The sequence below is a fragment of the Lissotriton vulgaris genome, chromosome 4_1 (assembly GCF_964263255.1).
Source record: "Lissotriton vulgaris chromosome 4_1, aLisVul1.2, whole genome shotgun sequence".
In the NCBI taxonomy this organism is placed as follows: Eukaryota; Metazoa; Chordata; class Amphibia; order Caudata; family Salamandridae; genus Lissotriton; species Lissotriton vulgaris.
Window position 1 is genome coordinate 89646722 of NC_141691.1, and position 19542 is coordinate 89666263.

The following is a 19542-nucleotide window of genomic DNA, read 5'->3' on the forward strand; positions in this document are numbered from 1 at the left end:
AGTGTGGAAAAAAAAACACCAAACATCAACCACTAAATAATTCTCAGCACTCAAAAGATATGTGCATAGTCCCCATACAACTGAATTTATTTCAATTAGTAAGTGCGTGAACCCAAAACCTCATGATTTCAAAGACCGATATTTACCAGATATGGCGGTCAGAAATTCACCCACACCTACATAGAACCCGAGCATCTCACATGCAGTAACACTCACACCTAGTTGTCAGGTTTCCCCCATCCATTATAAACCACCCACTTTATCCCGGAGTCCGTACCCGTACATCACCGCGTGTCCTCAAACATCCAACCATCTGCTGTATGGTCTTATGTCTCGGATAGCAATGTAATGTAAATTTAATTAAAATCCCCCCGCATCAACTTATATAATATCGGGTGGTCGCATGGTCCTCACAAACAGCACACGCATTAAAGTGAACCAACTCTGTTTCAATCAGTGCAAGTTACACTCTGAAGAAGCCTGTTGTGTTTCCCCAAATTATAATGCATGTTCCTAATTATTCACCTTGACAAAGTGTACATGCTTCCAATGCAGGTAAAATAAAAAGGTACCTCCTCACGGGCATTATTACCATACCTCTATCAACACGTGAGGAAAGTCCAACAGTCCCAGTCCCAGTCCCAGTCCCGGCTCGCAATACTCGCGGTGGGGAGGGGTCAGGCGGGGGGGCCGAGGGGAGTTTTAAAATAAAATAAACGTACCAGGTCCGCATCGCCTCTACTTTGGGGTCCAGTTGGTGCCTACAGGAACAGCCGCGTCACTGCTGGCAACCCCTCTCACCCAATACTGGCGCTGCTCCAGCAGTGCCAGGATTGGATTAGCGGTGATACTCACCCCCTGCCTGTCCATTAGGAGACCGAGGTTTGAGCCTTTGATCAACCCTCGGTCTCCTAATGCGCAGCTGCCAGGCTTAGCAAACACTAGTGCGCATCGTCAAAAAAAGTCACCGACCTTCACCAGTCATGCGCACTAGCGCTGCTGCCTGCCCCTGGTCTTCACTCTGATAATGCATGTCTGTCAACATGATGCCGGACCGCCCACCCCCTTCAGACTCTGAAGGGGGTGGGCGGTCCGACGTCATGCTGACTGACATGATTCTCTGTTCTCACTCGGCGTCTCTGAACTTAAGTAAACTAAGAGTTTACTTAAGTTCAGAGACACCAAGGGAGCTGCGGGAGCAGGCAAATTGCGAGGCAACGTCCCAGCGCCCTAAAAAACTCACATCCACTGGGAGAAAGGGATACCTACGAAAACAATGAATAAAAAAGAAAGCTGGGTGAGAAAGAACCCACAAGAGTGGTATAGAGTCAGAAAGTGTGGAGTAGTGGAGGAAGAGGCATGTGGTGGAGCAAGACCAGGCAGCCTTGACGCTTGACAACCTCAGCATTTGGCAATGCCAAGGAGGATGGAATATAAAAAAAAAATGAAGTGGTGTGTTGAGACAAAGAATGATGGGTTGATATGCTACCCCGAGCGACTGCCAGTGGTTTGACAAATTGCAATCATTCCTGCAATCACTTTTTGTGTGTCGTGTACCGCCCTAAGTGGCGTGGGTATGCCCAGCCCTGGGTTCCATGTTCATTGTATCACTGGACTCAAGCTGAACCCGACTGATGACCCCATAAATAGTGCAAAACCTGTCCTATTTTGCTGGTGTTCCGGTTCAGGGAGGGCCTAAGCTTGGCAGTTGGTGTTGGCAATAGCAGCTGCTACCGAACAGGTGTTGGGGGAGGCAGGGGGCGGGGAGGCGGACTGGAGGGAATGAATAATAATAAATAAGAAAAAAGAAAAGAAAACGTACCTGGAGGTCGCTGTTGCCGCATCATCTCTAGCAGCAAGCACCCAGCTTCCCAGAATCCCCTGACTAAAACAAATGCTGCCCTAAGCGCATGGTCTAAGCACCGCTGTTCAGTTCACAGACAGGGTCTTGGAGGCTGGGCATATTCTCCACTAAGGCAGTATAATACAGCCTGTAGAGAACATGCACAGTGCACAGGACAGTTTGGCCAGCTCGAGACGTATGGCCAAACCATCATGCGCACTTTAGGTGCAGCCACCACTCCTCCTCTGGCCCCGACATCAGGTGGGGCCAGCCCCACCCCGCCCTATCAATGGGGCTGCTCTGCAGTGCAACAGCAATAGTAAAAATAAAATAATAATAACAGACAGCCGTTATTATCATTTTATTTTTACTTTGCGCGGTTTTAAAGCAGTCGGGCGACACTCCTCTGCCTTGGTAACTGAGCCGCCCTGTTTGTTGGACTGTTCCCGTGAGGAGCAGGGTCAAGACTGATATGGCTGGGTGCAATGCAGGTGGTTTGGCGTACAACATAACAAAGGATTGTGATGCTAGCCGAGCGATTGCCAGTGATTAGACACATTGCAAGCATTCCTCCCATCACCGTTTAGGGCTGATGAGGAAATAACTTTGTGTCCCTCCAAAAGTTATTTATTTTCGCAAAGTAATAGAAGTAACTAAAAACAACATATTTCCAGTTCAGACACAGCTCTAGTAATTAACCTTATATAAAGGAAGAGCAAGTCAGATATGGGAAGGAAAAGAAGTGTTAAACACCAAACATAAACAGATCGCAAAGAAGCCAGTTTAATATTTAGGCCTGGCTAAATAGAGCTTTATGTGGCTGCTCATGGGTCATCCATTCTTGAGAAAAGTACAAGAAGTAGTACTGATTGAGAGTGGGCTCTGAGTAAGCTTTCTATAGCCATCGCCTTCCATGGCCTTTTCATGATTAGCCAATGCTTGGATTGACTCGCATTAGTGTTACCAATGGGCCTCATTAGGATCGCTCGACCCCAGAGCAGGAGGGAACCTCCGCATGGCATGCGGAGTTCCCTCCTGTGCACTTAGGATGTGACCGCCACCCTGGCGGTCACATCCTCTATTTTTAACATTGCGGCGGGTGCAGCTTCAAGCTGCACCCGCGGCAATGTTAAAAATGCAAGTGTTGCATTTGCAGGGGGGTACCATAGGTACCCCCCATGTGCACCCCCCTTCACCTAGGGGGCCCGCAACGGGCCCCCGCAGTGAAGTTACACATGCTTTTCCACAGTGGAAAACCCGCTGCGGAAAAGCATCTGAAACAGGCCATCCTAATATGGCGGAAGGTGTCTGACAGACACCGTCACCATATTAGAGCTTTTCCACCGCGGTTGTAAGCCAGCCGCGGCGGAAAAGCTGCGGACGGAAACCAGGACCCACCAGCCATCCTAATGTGGCGGTGGGTCTTTGGTGGGTCTGCTGCGGATTTTCCGCATCCTCCGGGCCGGCGGTGGCTTCCGCCGGCTTAGAGGATACGGAAAATCCGCAATCCTAATAACCCCTAATTTGGCAATTGGGAAGCAAGAAGTTAATTTGTTAGACTGGTGCAACAGGACAATTAAGAGCCAGCGAGTGCTCTTTGGTGTAGTTGCTTTGTGGGCATGATGGCACTACTACATTGGCATTTTGTTTATGAAGTGAAAACTGTCTGAATGCCTTAGCCTGTGATAAAGATGCACTGCCATTTATTTTACTTTACTGTCATGGTATCTAGCTGTAGGAGTTGGGTATGTTTTCTTCACAAAGTAGAGATGCATCCAGAGGCTTTTTTCAGGAAGTGACAAGAATACTAGTCTTTTTTGTATGCTCTGCTTCGATTGCCGCTATACAAATTAAAGACTTGCTCACAAATTGACTTTTTAAAATATACAACAAAAATACTTGACTTGTGTCTATGTTCCACTACTATTGTGAAAATGTTTTAAAGCAACCAATACAATTTGATAACTAAGTGAAAACTTCTAAATATAAATTACTTACAACTACCCATCCTTAACCCTTTCGATGCTAGTGACAGAACGGTTCCGTCACGAGCGCCGGTTGGGCTGTGCTTATGACGGAACCGTTCCGTCACAACCACACCTATTATTGAGAACCTTCATCACACCGCGAAAATTTGCGCCGCGCTGAAGGTGTTAAAAAATCTTTGCGTAGTGCACACAACCTGTGCTTTTCTGAGGTGTGTTTGTCACAATCAAGTCCTGCAGAAACTAGAGTGTACAGGCAAAAAACGAAAGACCTCCCTACCCCTACACCCTTTGGAAAATCTTGTAAACCTGTATTATATCCCCCTGAATGTAACTGATGTAAAGTAATAAGATTCAGGAGATATGCTTTGGATTTGATTTTATATTTGAAAAGTTTTATGTAGCGCGAACATGACCCGTGCGGATATCAGAGCGCTTTACTAGTAAATGAGGTAAAGACATACAAATCATTAAGCATAGCAAATGTACATACAAGATAAGACAACAATAAGCTCAAGAAGCAGAATTCTGATGATCTATTCAAGAAATGTGTTCATAAATAAAGTTTGACTTTTTTCTTAAAGGAGGTAGGTGGGGGGGTCAATCTTATTTCAGGGAAGAGAGAGCTCCCGATTCTGGGGAGAGGCCAGAGAAAGCTCTGTTGTAGGTTTTCTTCCTGACGCAACACGGTGGCTTTAGCAGTTGGGTGCTGCTGTTGCTTCTAGAGGATCTTGAGCCTCCCGACAGTTCAAGCTTATTGGTGAGATTACTTCAGGTGCTGAAGTGCAGAGCAAGGCGGCTCTAGGGTGGTGCGACTGGTGCCACCGCACCGGGTGCTGGTTTCCGGGCTGCGCCGCAGTGTTTGCAAGTTTACTACTAATTGAAACACCTGCGGCAGCGTTCGTTTCCTCCAGCAATTTCCGGGCAACAAAAAAATGTCACGATAAATCATGTGCTTAATGTTCTTCCTGAAGAGAGAAGGAGTTTTGTTTAATTGGGGTTTTGACTCACTATAAAGTAGTGCAGAGGGTTAATGCGCCTCTTGCAGAAAACAAATACTGAGCAGATTACAAAGTGTATATAATGTAAATTGGTCAGTGGGTTACTGCTTTTAAACGAGACATAATTTTGTTACTTAAAATCCTAATATAGGTTTGGAACTTATAAATTGCAAGTAACAAAATGATGTATCTTTTAACAGCAGTAACCCATTGACCTATTCACATTCTTTGCACTTTAAACAAAGAACTGCATGCAAGCGGCAAAGTATATACTTGAGGAAAAATTATTGTTGGAACAAAGATTAATTTGGGCAGAAATCTATTCTCATTATTAAAGAGAACACCCAACGGCGGTGTTCCTTTTTAGGTCTCGTGACCTACAATGCGCGCAAGCGCATTGAGAGAACGAGAATTCAAGTGGCGAAAATCATCGTCAAACCAAGGGCTTTCAGCCCCGCGGTTTTCATGCAGTTCACGTGAATCACGTGATTAAACATGCACGCGCATCGGCAGCATTTCTCCTGCAGGCTCGCAAAAGGCTCTCCTCCCTCCCCACATCAAAGTCATCAATCACCCTCCTACAGGCTTCCCCAGCGCTGCCCCGCCCCCTGCTTCACGGCCAGGCCATCTGTTCCCTGCCAGACCTCTCACACCTCCGTCACAGCATGCCTGTGTACTTCAAAGGCTTATCACTTCACACAACCAGAGCACTTCAGTTGGTGCGCAGCCCCCCTCCCAGCACTGCCTTGTTACTCTCGGCAGCCGTGACTCCCTAAACACTTTTTATATTTAAATAGCAGCAGCAGCATTTCTCCTGCGCCAGGCTACATCAAAGGCTCTGTGCCACTTTCACCCACACAGCACCACTTTCAGACACGCAACGCCACTCACACCCACGCAAGCCCTCTATCACCCACGCAACACCACACTCACCCACGCAACGCCACTCACCCAAGCAACACCACTCACACACGCAACGCAACTCATCCACGCAACCCCACTCATCCACGCAACCCCACTCATCCACGCAACGCCACTCATCCACGCAACGCCACTCACACATGCAACGCCACTCACCCACGCAACGCCACTCGCACATTCAACGCCATTCACCCACGCAACGCCACTCACTCACGCAAAGCCACTCATACCCACGCAGTGCCACTTTCACCAACACAGCACCACTTTCAGGCATGCAACGCCACTCACACCCACGCAAGCCCACTATCACCCACGCAATGCCACACTCACCCAAGCAACGCCACTCACCCAAGCAACACCACTCACACAAGCAACACCACTCACCCAAGCAACACCACTCACCCACGCAACGCCACTCACCAACGCAACGCCACTCATCCACGCAACACCACTCATCCACACAACGCCACTCATCCACGCAACACCACTCATCCACACAACGCCACTCAACCACGCAACGCCACTCACCCACGCAACGCCACTCACCCACGCAACGCCACTCACACATGCAACGCCACTCACATTCAACGCCACTCACACATGCAACGCCACTCACACATGCAACGCCACTCACACATGCAACGCCAGTCACACACGCAACACCACTCACACATGCAACGCCACTCACACACGCAACGCCACTCACACATGCAACGCCACTCACATACGCAACGCCACTCACACATGCAACGCCACTCACACACGCAACGCCACTCACACACGCAACGCCACTCACACACGCAACGCCACTCATCCACGCAACGCCACTCACCCACGCAACGCCACTCACCCACGCAACACCACTCACCCACGCAACGCCACTCACACACGCAACGCCACTCACACATGCAATGCCACTCACACATGCAACGCCACTCACACATGCAACGCCACTCACACACGCAACGCCACTCACACACGCAACACCACTCACACACGCAACGCCACTCACACACACAACGCCACTCACACACGCAACGCCACTCACACATGCAACGCCACTCACACATGCAACGCCACTCACACATGCAACGCCACTCACACATGCAACACCACGCCACTCACACCCACGCAGCGCCACTCACACCCACACAGCACCACTCACACCCACGCAACGCCACTCACACCCATGCAACGTCACTCACACCCACGCAACGCCACTCACACATGCAACGCCACTCACACATGCAACGCCACTCACACATGCAACACCACGCCACTCACACCCACGCAGCGCCACTCACACCCACACAGCACCACTCACACCCACGCAACGCCACTCACACCCATGCAACGTCACTCACACCCACGCAACGCCACTCACACATGCAACGCCACTCACACATGCAACGCCACTCACACATGCAACGCCACTCACACACGCAACGCCACTCACACACGTAACGCCACTCACACACGCAACGCCACTCACACACGCAACGCCACTCACACACGCAACGCCACTCACACACGCAATGCCACTCACACACGCAACGCCACTCACACACGCAACGCCACTCACCCACGCAACGCCACTTTCACCCACACTGTGCAGTGCACAATAGGTCTTGCAGTAGGAAAGTTGGAGCTATTGGTTTTGTAAATGACAAAGCCCTTTATGTTTTTAAAATGAAAACAAAAATAAAAGGCATTGTTATTTGCAATTGTAATAGCTCCAACTTTCCTACTGCGAGACCTATTGGCGACGCCAGTGCTTGTTAAGTTCTGAGTGTGTGCTTCTCTAGACTATACTGCCTACCAGTATTCATGACATGTGACTCCTACACCTTGTAGTCCTCTGTCTTATGGAACATTTCGCATACGCTAAAACACGTAGGATTCATTGTCCCTGTGTAATGTGTGTGTGTGTGTGTGTATGATGCAAAGTGCCAGACACCCTACACTGATATGAGTGGCGCTATATATATGCATCTGACAGAGAATGCTATATATGCATCTGAGAGAGAGTGGTAATGGAGACTTGGGCACTGCTAAAGAGTGCTGGCGAGGGAATCTGTGGTGGAGGTGGTCATTGGGGGCGCCAACAAACATTGATGCACAGGGCGCTACCAGCTCTAAAGCCGACCCTGCTGCAGAGCTTTGTGTATCATACATGCATTTTTTTGTTGAATTCTTTCTTCATAGGGGAGTCAGTTAAGGGATTTCAAGTCAGGGGAGGTGTGATTGTTCCTTTTTGATCCCATGAGGAGTCTTGCAGCAGAGTTAAGGGAGTCCCTTATTGGGGCCATTGTGGATCTGGGCAGGCCTGCGAGGGTAGCGCTTCCATACTCCAGTCTGGGAATCACTGGTGCTTGCACAGCCAACTTGTAGTCATTTTGAGGGAGGAAAGGTTTTAGTTTTCGTAGTATGCTCATTTGTAGGTTTAGTCCTTTTGTTGTGGCACTAATATGGTCCCGCATATTAAGGATTTTGCCAAGGATTATTCCAGGTGATCTTGCCGACTCAAAGATTTGTGCTGGGCAACTGAATGCGGTTAGCTGCTTCATCTAATCATTAGTAGTGTGCATCGGATTGGGTGGGGCGATTCAGAGGAATTCCATTTTTTAGTGTCAAGTTTGAGATGGCTGCCTGACAGCCAGTTTTGGGCATTTTGAAGAACAGGATTGGGGGATAGTATATGTTCAGGGGATGAGATTTTCAAGTACAATTGGATATCATCAGCGTACAGATGATAATTAATGCTAGGTGACCGTAGAATTTCTGTTAGTGGCTCCATGAATAGGTTGAAGATAGTGGGCGAGAGAGAAGAGCCTTTGTGGGACCACAAGTTTGACCATAGCAATCTTAGAAAGGGACTGACTTACCTTGACTTTTTGCATTCTGTTTTGAAGAAATGAAGTGAACCCATTTAAGACAGACTGTGATATTTACATCCTGTGCTGTAATAAACAGAGTAGGTAGTCATGCTTTACAGTATCAAAGGCAGAGGAAAGGTCCAAGAGGATTAGTAGGCATGATTTGTTCTGACCCAACATTTTCAGAGCATCATCCACTTTGTGTGTCGGGGCAATTCAGTGCTAAGTCCAGAGCGGTAACCAGATTGGTGCAAGTCAATGAGACGAAATTGGTAAAATTGGTCAATGTGGTTAAATAATTGGACATGAATACATTTTTCAAGAATCTTTGTCAGCGTTGGGATGTTGGAAAGGGGGTGAAATTTGTTAAGGTTGTTTTGATCAGCCATTGGTTGTTTAAGATGGGGGTGACCTATCCGGATTTTAGGCAGTCCGGTAGTTTTTCCCTGCCATAGGGAAGCATTTACAATCTTAGTCCAAGGTGGTAGTCTGGATGTATTAATGTGGTTGAGGAGGGTGGAGGGAAGTGGATCAATGAAGTGTTTTGAGGGGTTTGAGTCTGTAAGCATTTTGAGAATTGAGTTTTGCTCAATTGTTTTGAAGGAATTCCAGGAGGTATTATTTTTTAGGATGCGCTACGAAGGTACCTGGGTTCACTCATCACAGTGGGCGATATTCTAGTGTCTAGTGAGTGAGGACATTGATGTCATATTATCTGATGGTCCGCTTTCAAATTGTCTGTCTTTTCGAAGAAGAAGGAGGAAAATTCTTCACTATTGGGGAGTAGACTGGATTTCCTTGGGGGAGGGATTGAGTCGGCCATTGGATTGATGCTTGACCAGATCAAATAGTTTTTAGGGATTTGTTTTGGCTTGGTCCTGTTGGTTTCTGGAGAAGTATGCTTTGGCATTTGTGATGCTTTGTGATAGGTATTCCTAAGAGATCTTAGATGTTTGAGTTAGAGAGGATCTCCACTTTCGCCCGGCTAGTCTAAGATTTCGTCTTTCGGTATTGAGGCTATCATTGTACCATGGTTGCAAATTTGTGGCAAGTTATTTTTAGTTGTAAGGGTGCAGTCGAATCAATAATATTCTTTATGGAGCTAGTATAGTGGTCCGTGAGCTCTTGTACATCTACCATACTTTTAGGGGGTGATAGGATGTTATCACTGAGTGATGTCAGTTTGGTGAGATTGATATTTCTAAGATTCCTTTTCCAAATTTTCGGTTTGAGTACTTGTGTGGTATTTGTTTTCATGGGAATGGTGATGAGGAAGGTGATGCGGTGCTGCTCAGACCAATCACAGGGGATGATAGATTCCAGTTGGGTAGAGTTATCTTTTGCGATGATAAGATCCAAGTTCTCCCACTTGTTGTGTGTGGAGCAATCATAAATTTGTAACAAGTTAGGATCCATAAGAAAAGATTTAAGGCTGTTAACTATAAGGTCATTCAGGTTACTCCATTGGAGGTTAAAGTCCCCAGGGAAGATTTGAGTGCCATGTTGACCAGTGTTTGTCGTGAGGATAGCCATGATTTGTTCTATAAAGGAGAGGTTATCACTGAGCAGATGGTTGAACGTGTGCAATTGCAGAGGGCTTTGTCTTTGCAGGCAATCTCAATAAATAGATAGTCACATGATGAAAGAGCAGGAGACTCGAACTGATTAACTGAAAGGCTGTTACGGTGATTGCAAGCAAAGCCTCCACCTAGTCTGATGGGTTTATCTAGTCTGTTGATATCGTAATTAGGAGGAACAGGAATGTCGAGAATAGGTGCAGAGGACTCATTTAGCTAAGTTCTGTTGGGATCAAAAGGTCTAGGTCTTACGCTAGGATGAGATCTGCGAGATAGGCTGCATGTCGAACAGTCGATCTACAATTGAGAAGAATGCATTTTAAAAAGGATTTGGGGATGTCCTTAGAAGTCTGGGTAAGTGTAACTCTCTTGAGGTTGGCAGTAAGGAAGGACACTTCCGGGGAAGTGGGCAAAAGGCGAGGCATGAAGGAATTCCACAATACGGCAAACCTAAGGTGCACGCAGGAGGTAGGTTGGGCAAATCTAGCAATGCAAGGGAATACCAAAAATTCAAGTGGGAAAACGTAAGCATGCGCTAGCACGGCCTCAGGTAGCGAATGAGGCCTTCGCCAGACAGCTACCAACACCCATTAAGATTGGGACTCTGCTGAAACTATTGAATGAATATCCTTTTTTTTAAATTTGTATTTATTAGTTTTAAGCAGTATACAAAAACAAGGGCACTGAGTGCCAACTTTAGCCAGTCAGAGCATATACATATGATGGATTACCAATAATAACATAGCATTTCGCGTCCAAGTATCCGTTGTAGCGTTATACATTAAAATCTTCTACTAAATCATCATCATGGCACAATGCAATGACATATGTAACATGCATCACCAAATCCCAATAATTAAGGTCAGTGTAGTCATACCATTATATATTTCACAATATTACACGTCTGTCACATGCACAGTAATACATTTAATTCATCACCCGTCCACCCAGATCAAAACGCATCTGCATCCCATATTAACCAGCAGAGTCCAATGACACCCCGTCCGCCCTTCAGCCCCATCCAGATCTTGTAGTTCTTGATCTACATCTGCCCGTGACCACTCCAAAAATGGTTCCCATATATCCTTTGGGCGGGATGTAGACAGCATCTGCTCCCAAAAGAGCTTCAATTGAGTATGCCCATAAGTCACATCTCGTAGCCAATCCTTGAACTTCGGCACACGCTTTCTACCCCATTGCATAGCAACTTGCCTTCGAGCATATAACAGTAAAAGGGCATGCAGCTTACGCCTCTTGGGCACTGTGTCCCGCACATATCCCAATATACCCAGCAGTGGGGACGGTTGGTCATCCCTGCCAATGATCTTATTTAATGCGCTAAATATCTTACCCCAGTATACATGTAAGTGTGGGCAGTCCCATGCCACATGCAGAAAGGTTGCCCCATGGCACCCACATCTCCAACATACAGCGTCGTCCCTCAATTGCATTCGATGCAGACTAATCGGTGTTCTGTAATATCTATGTAAGAACTTCAAGTGAATCAACCGCAGCCCGTAATTAGAGGGCAAGTTCGCCAACTGACAGCAGCAATATTCCCACTGCTCTTCAGTTATCAGTGGGTTTAATTCACCATTCCAAAGCTCCATGGACTTCGGCCTCACCACTGGATAAGAGGACTGCATAAGAGTATAAAGCCTCGAAATCAGCTTTTTAACCAACTGAGACTTAAGTACATTCTCCAGTGGCAACATGATCGGGGGCGCGTTAGGGAATTCCCCATGCAGCGCACGACACGCGGTGCGTAGCTGGTGGTATAAAAATTGTTCTGGAAACGGCACAGAACCTTCTGCAGTATCCTGCGCGGGGGGGGGGGAAACTACCCTCTGGATAGAGGTCAGCGAAAGTGTTCAGTTTTAGTGCAGTCGTAAGGGTCTTATCAACGCCCTTCGCCATGCATGCTAACATAGGATTATTCTCCAGTAGCATTGATGGCACATATAGCGTCTTCACACCCACCCGTTTCTGTAGTTCACGCCATGCCCAGCACAACATCCCAGCTGTATCCACGTCCTCCCTTTGCCTACTGACAGTGCGATATAGTCCCACACTCAGCGGCGTTGGTGCCACCGCATCTATCTCCACCGCTACATGAGGTTGAAATGGGGTCTCATGGACCCAGAAATGAAGGAACTGTGCCTGCGTGCATAGCGCATATAGTTGCATATCAGGAGCTCCTAGACCGCCCTGTTTCAGTGGAAGAGTCAATAGATCCCAGGATACTCTGGCCTGCCCTCCCACCCAAATCAATGACAGCAGCTGTGAACGCAACAATGCAAAGAAATGTTTAATCTGTGGTATAGGTACATTCTCAAACAAATAAAGAAACTTAGGCAATACAATCATCTTTGCCAGTGCTACCTTGCCCGCCACAGAGAGAGGCAGTGCCGACCACAGCGCCACCTTCCCTTCCAGCCACGCATAGGCTCTGCCAAAGTTCAGTGACCATATGTCTTGAAGACTACGGCTGAGCCACACCCCCAAATATTTTACCTTGGTGGCCTTCCATCGTAGGGGGAACTCATAGCAAACCTCCCTTGTGCCATCAGTGAGCGGGAATATTACAGACTTAGACCAGTTTATAGTGATGCCCGTAAATCCCCCGAACAGTATAAATTCCCGCAGCACTGGATCAAGATTAACTTCCGGGTCAAGAATGTACAGTGTAACGTCATCTGCATGAAGGGAGATCTTGAGACTGCGTGCACTAAACCCTAAACCTCTGGCAGTACGGTGCTGCCGTATTCTTGCAGCCAGGGGTTCCATAGCCACTGCAAATAATAACGGCGACAGCGGACACCCCTGTCTCTCGATATTCGGAAAGGTTCAGACACCATGCCATTGACTTGGACACGAGCTCTAGGCTCCACATATAGCAGTTTTATTCTTTTAATGAATAAGGGGCTGAATCCCATGCGTTGGATAACTAAAAACAAATACGACCACTCAAAGGAGTCGAACGCCTTAGTGGCATCAAGGAACACCGCTGCAGCTTGTACACTGGGATGTAAGGGATGAATTACTGAGAATAACGTCCGCGAATTGTGGGACGTCGATCTCCCCGGGATAAAACCCGACTGGTCAGGTAATGCTATCATTGGTAGCATTGGTTGGAGACGGTTCGCCAACAATTTGGCGTATATCTTGACATTGACGTTAATCAAAGACAGTGGTCTATAGGAGTCTAAATCATTTGCGGCTTTGTCCGGTTTCAACAGTGTGATAATCATAGCCTCCCTCATTGATTGTGGCAGCATTTCCGCCTCTAGCGCCTCCTCATAAACTGCTAGTAATTTGGGAGCCAGCTCCTCAGCGTATGCCTTGTAAAAGGCTGTCGTCAGACCATCCGGCCCTGGAGCCTTATTTAGAGGTAGGCTATTAATCACTTGCTTCACGTCGTCTTTCGTTAGGGGGAAATCTATGTATAGTCTGCGGTTGTCATTGAACCAATTGAATGAATATCCTTAGGAGGGAGAAAAGCAATTGTTAGCGGAGGACTTCTTGAGCTGTTGTATGATTCCCTAACGCGGCCCAGTGACCTCACGACTCAGCTTGAATCTGAAGTCTGAAGGGGCCAAGCACAAGGTATTAAAGGAGGTTGGCCTAGGTAGGGTAGCGTGTCCCTTCACTGAACCTCCATGCGGTAACTTGGTGGTATCGTCGTTGGGTTCGGTGCCAAAGAAGGAGCAGAGGCGGGTTAGGCTGATTCATCACCTATCATACCCAGTGAGGGAGTCAGTCAATGACTAGCTGGACCAGCACAGCTGCTCGTGTCATATGCTATCATCGATGACGCCATAGACCAAATCAGGGCGAGTGGGAAAGGATCCATGCTAGCATTCAGACTGCTACCAGTGCACCCAATAGCTACCACCTGTTGGGGTTCCAGCTAGAGGGAGGGTACTATTACGATAGGTGCCTGCCCATGGGATGTGACATATCCTGTGCAGATTTTGAGGCATTTAGCAGTTTCCTCGAGTGTGTGCTGGGTGTGGGTCACCCAGCTGAGGGACGGGTACACTACCTAGAGGACTTCCTGTTCAAAGACATGCCAGGGATCACCGAGTATGCAGATAAGTTGAATCTTGGCCAGCAAGTTGGGGGTACCCTTGGCTCAAAAAAAGACCCAGCACCAAGTTACCCTTCCTAAGCCCTGGATTGGATACTTATCAGGGTCTGGCAGATTACCAACCACCAAGATAGAAGAGCTGAGGGAACCGATTAAAAGGATGCTGGCACAAAAGAAGGCTATTATTGGGGAATTGCGAAAACTGTTAGGCAAGCTGAATTTCACCACTGGGTAATAGCGTCATGGAGAACTTTCACTAGGAGATTGGCATGGCTGACAAAGGGGCTGACAAGAGGCATCACAGGGTCAGACTGACCCAGGCGGTCAGAGAGGACTTGTAACAATGGGCAACTTTACTGGCCGAGGTCAATGGGTCCTTCATCTGGAGGGAGCCATGGATGAGGGCAGATCAAATGGAACTTTTTAAGGATGTGGCAGGGGTAAAGCTTTTGGTGCCACCCTTGGCTCTTCATGGGCAGAATCTCGCTGGCAGGAGGGCTGGCACAGGAAAGGGATCACCAGAAGGCTGGCAGTATCACAGCGCTTTCTAACCATGATTGCTTTTTCTACATGGGAAAAGGGCTTTGCAAACAGACAAATCACTCTCTGGGTAGACAATCATACAGCGGTTCAAGCATTAACCCCTTCGCTGCAGGGCTAATTCTGCCGCGGTGAGGGAGGCCGGGGGGCCGCAGTGCTCGTGACGAGCTGAGCTCGTCAAGACACCGTCCACTCAATGGAACGCCCTGTACAGGAGGGGAATTATCCCCCGTGGGTGTTCCCTGGCGGTTATGACAAGCTCAGCTCCTCATGAGCACAGCTCCACCATGAGAAAATGGCCCCTCCATAGAGCTAAATGGGCAGGCCTTTCTTAAAAACACAGTATTAATGGCAAACAGGACATTAAATGCATGCCATGCCCACCAGCCTGACGAAGCCCTGGCAATGCCAGGGGTTCCAAGCTGGTTTCTGTTCCCCGGGTGGGTCCTAGATTATAAAGCCATCTTTAGAGCATTAAGAGCTCGTGCCATGAACTCTACCGGCCGCCTTCACTATCCTGTCACTATCCTGATCCCTAGCAGCCTTCCAAGCCCCATATCGTGGGACAACGCGACTGATTTCCTTGTGCATCAGTGTGGCACTGATTACATGCTTTGGTGGTCTCTGCGAACCCTCGCGGATCATCCAGCTGGTTCCTGGAGCATCCAGTACCCACGTGCACATGTTCTGTCCTGTCTGTCTGCGTGCACATCTGGAATCCGCATTGATTCCGAAAAGCCCTTGCATGGCGATAGCAGCGCGTGCGCGCTGCTATCGCCAGGCGAGACTTGAAAAACTGAGTACATACGGTTACATTTTTAAAAAAAATAACATGTCATGACAGAAACAGGCAAGTGCACAAGAGAAAATGGCGCCTCCATAGAGCAAAATGGGCGGGCCTTTCTTAAGAACACAGTATTAATGGCAAACAGGACATTAAATGCATGCCATGCCTACCAGCCTGATGATGCCCTGGCAATGCCAGGGGTCCCAAGCAGGTTTCTGTTATAAAGCCATCATTAGAGTATTAAGAGCTCGCGCCATGAACTCCACCAGCTGCCTTCACTATCCTGTCACTATCCCGATCCCTGGCAGCCATCTAAGCCCCATATCGTGGGACAACGCAACTGATTTCCTTGTGCAGCAGTGTGGCACTGATTACATGCTTTGATGGTCTCTGCGAACCCTTGCAGATCGTCCAGCTGGTTCCTGGAGCGCAGGACCCTGGTCAAAATGGCGCACTGTGATCGGAGGCAAAGGGGGCCTGTGGCGGGCTATAGATGCGGACCCAGTTTGGCGTACACCTTGCACCGGACTCTGCACAATTGCTGCGGTGAAAGCGCTCTGCTGCCTACTGCCTCGGCTCAGCGCTGTGGACATCCGACTGTGAGGGGCCGCGCAGGACAGCTGGGCGCTTGATGACTCTGCCGGTGGCCTTCCCGAATGGAGAAACACTACATCCTGGCCTTCCGTTGCAAGCGCATTGAGCGATTGATTGCGCCTACCTCCGCCGTGTGGTGCTGACTGTGACTTTCCCGGACATCGCGTCGCAGACTGCTGCCCTCCTTGCTTGTGCTGCGGCAGCGGTGGTGCGAGCGCTGCGGGGCTACACAGCCTCATCTGCCGGCTGGCGGGCCTTCATGTTGCGACTCCTGAGACTCGACTGGGCGCCTGCGGACACGGAGGCCGTGCGTACTACAGACGGAGGCATACATCTGGAGCTACATGAGATCCACCTCATCTGCCGTGAGTACCTGAGCAGTGTAAAAGAGGTAGCGTGGCGGGCAGCTTAAAACTGCTGTGAATAGCTCCTGTGTGCTCACATATTCGAGCCGTGTGATGGGCCTCAGTCAGACTCTATCTAGCCTGCTTACTATTGGGACTGCCAGCTACGGCTGACCTGGAGCGGGGCCTATACTACCAACACTGTGGTGCGTACATGAGGTCGGCTGCGTACTTTGGCAAAGATTCAGCGCTCTATTGTCCCTTCAGACAATGGGCTCACAGAGGGGGTGATTGGGGGTTTTAAACTGAATTACTGTGGATTACTCGCTAACTATCCGGTGTGCCCTCTGTGTTGCTTCCACACCCCAACCATCCATGTTATTTCCCTCCACCCAGGCCCCCAATCCCCAGAACCTGGATGCCTGACCCTAAGATGGCGCCCTCCGACACCAGGCAGTGCATAGAAAAGTAGCAAGAATGAGGGGAGCACAACAGGAGGCACGAGACACGTTGCCCTACTAGAGCTGCCCAAGAGAATATGGAGTACCAGCCTAGTAGTACTTATATTGCCTTTACCGAACACCTGCTGCTTATGAGGGAAGCCTTTCACACTCCTCTGCTCAAGGACATTTACTCTGGGAACCCTCCCTCGACTGAGACCTAGCTATTCTGACTGATGCCCGGTTGAGCTACCCCAATAGCTATTGGAGAGAAGGGATGTGGATTCCCTCCTCTGCAGTCTCCTGATGCCTGGTGAAGCTACCAGATAGCTAAAGAGGAGATGGGTTGCGGACTCCCTCTCCTGCCGTCACCTACCCAGCCGGACCTTGGACAGATTTTCCCCTCGCCTCTACGTCTTATCTTCCTCCTACCCCTTTACCCTAAGCCCTTACCATTCCTTGCTCCATTAACTGATGTTAATTGCAACATTATTGTTCCTCATGTAAAGCACTCTGATTCCTTGGGTCTGGCCTATATAATAACTCATTAATTTAATATGTTCCCATTTAGTACTCTTTCTCTCTTTGTCTACTTCCCTAGCTCCTATCCCCTCTCCCCTGAATCTCTCCCCTTGCCTGCTACTCTGCCTAGCCCCCTGTCCTTTGTGCCCTTTGACTAAGCACACCTTCTCTCCTTGTTGGAGAAAGATCCAATATTTATACTCTGGAGTCTCAGCGTACCCGCTGAGAGAGTCCACTGCGCCAAGGGAGCCACTCACAGCTGAGGTATGGTATGGCACCCCTTGCCAAAGCACTCCCTCTCCCCTTTTTGGGGAAGGATCCAATATGTAGGCCTTGGAGTCTAAGATACCCCTCTGAGAGAGTCCACTGCGTAAAGGGAGCCCCCCCACAACAGAGATAGGGAAGTGATACCACTTCCCCTGGGGTCACAGCTTACTGGACTTTGGACGTTGCTTTGACTCGTGTATCGTTTTGTGTCCCCGTCGCCCTTCCCCTCCTCTCTCCATGCTGTGTGTCTCACCTTCCCCTCCTCTTTCCTTCCTCCATTCTCTGTCTACTTCCCCTGCTCTTACCCCCCATCCCCGGAATCTCTCCCCTTGCCTGCTTTTCCCCTTACGTATTTGTGCTTATTGTTTATCTCGACCTTACAAGTAACTACAATGCCATGCTCTAATAACTGTGTAACCTTTGTAACGATTTAACCTGTAACTATGATCTGATGCTCATGTAAAGCGCTCTGATACCTCCGGGTCTAGCCAGCGCTATATAAAACCTTTAAAATAAATAAAATAAATCATCTTTAAGAGGGGCACGTGCAGGGCTTTAAGTGGGCCGGGTCTCACCAATGCTGAGCACCGGCAATTTTTTAAAGGGGGCCCTCAAAACTGGTCTCTATCAGGCTCTGTTTTGTTCCCTGGCACAAGCGGTCTCTTTTTTCCGGACCCCAGTTACAGCAGGCACTTCGATGTGCGCATGGTCACACTGCTCACTTCTCATAAGTGGAGCAGTTACGGCATGACGTCATGCCAGGTGAGTGTTGTAAGGGAAAGGAAAAACCTTTAAGGAGAGTTATTTTCTCTCTGAATTTCCCTTCTCCTATTGAAACTCAGGAGCAGAAACATTGTCATCAGGGCTTTAAGTGGAAGCTTTTTCAATATTATATACAAGCCATGTATGCGGCTTATTTCTGCAACTAACAACCATTGACAAAGCCAATAGTCCTGACTTGTTGTAGGTATGATGTTAGTTGTTGTATTATATATCTGGATGCAATGACAGAAACAGCAAAATACAAGTTCGGCGGCACACTGTGCTAAGCACAGATTTGTAGCTTAGGTATTTTTAAGCCACGCCCCTTTCAGAGACCACCAAGTTTTTTCATTCCAATTAAAGCCCTGGGCACGTGTATATTTATTTCACATTTTCATCTGCACTTTTAATCTCGCGAACCCAGTGGCGTAACAAAACTTGAGGGGGCACCCCTGCAAGATAAGTGGAAGGGGCCCCTCCAGACTCCATCAGGAGGTCTCCAGCCCAGGTATTGTGCGGTAGGAGCCCTTGGAGCTTGCCCCCCACACCACAGGTGCTATGGGTGCGTAGGTTACGCCACTGGCCTGGTGCTCCTGCTGCCTTCTTCTTCACAGTTGCTCCATGGTCTCTGTTCTTGTAGCCAGACATGGCTTCATTCTAGTAGCGCCTAGTTACCTCGTCTTTTCTTGTGACACTATACTTCCTGCAGGAACCCAGGCCTTTCTAAATGCTTCCGCAGACACGATGCAGGCCCTTCACTCCTGTTTTCTTACACTAAGCTACTGAGAGGCCTCTCCTGAAATGTTGCTGTGAAGAGGAAGAAGATCAAATTATTGCATAGTTGAGCACTCATACCTGAAATTGGGAGGGAGGGCCTTTATTTGAACCAAGTTCATCTGCTTTCCAATTCCTACAGCCATGACCTTTCCATGTCCTACTCTCTGGTCCTCTCTCCTCACTACTGATGATGCTTTGCTTTGGCACAAAGTTTGG

The 19542-nt window shown here is 48.5% G+C and overlaps 1 protein-coding gene across 2 annotated transcripts in view; it reads right to left on the bottom strand.

Annotated features, from left to right (window-relative positions):
* Positions 1-19542, bottom strand: part of STARD8 (StAR related lipid transfer domain containing 8) — a 565518-nt gene that overhangs the window by 305809 nt on the left and 240167 nt on the right. The window lies entirely within an intron of this gene.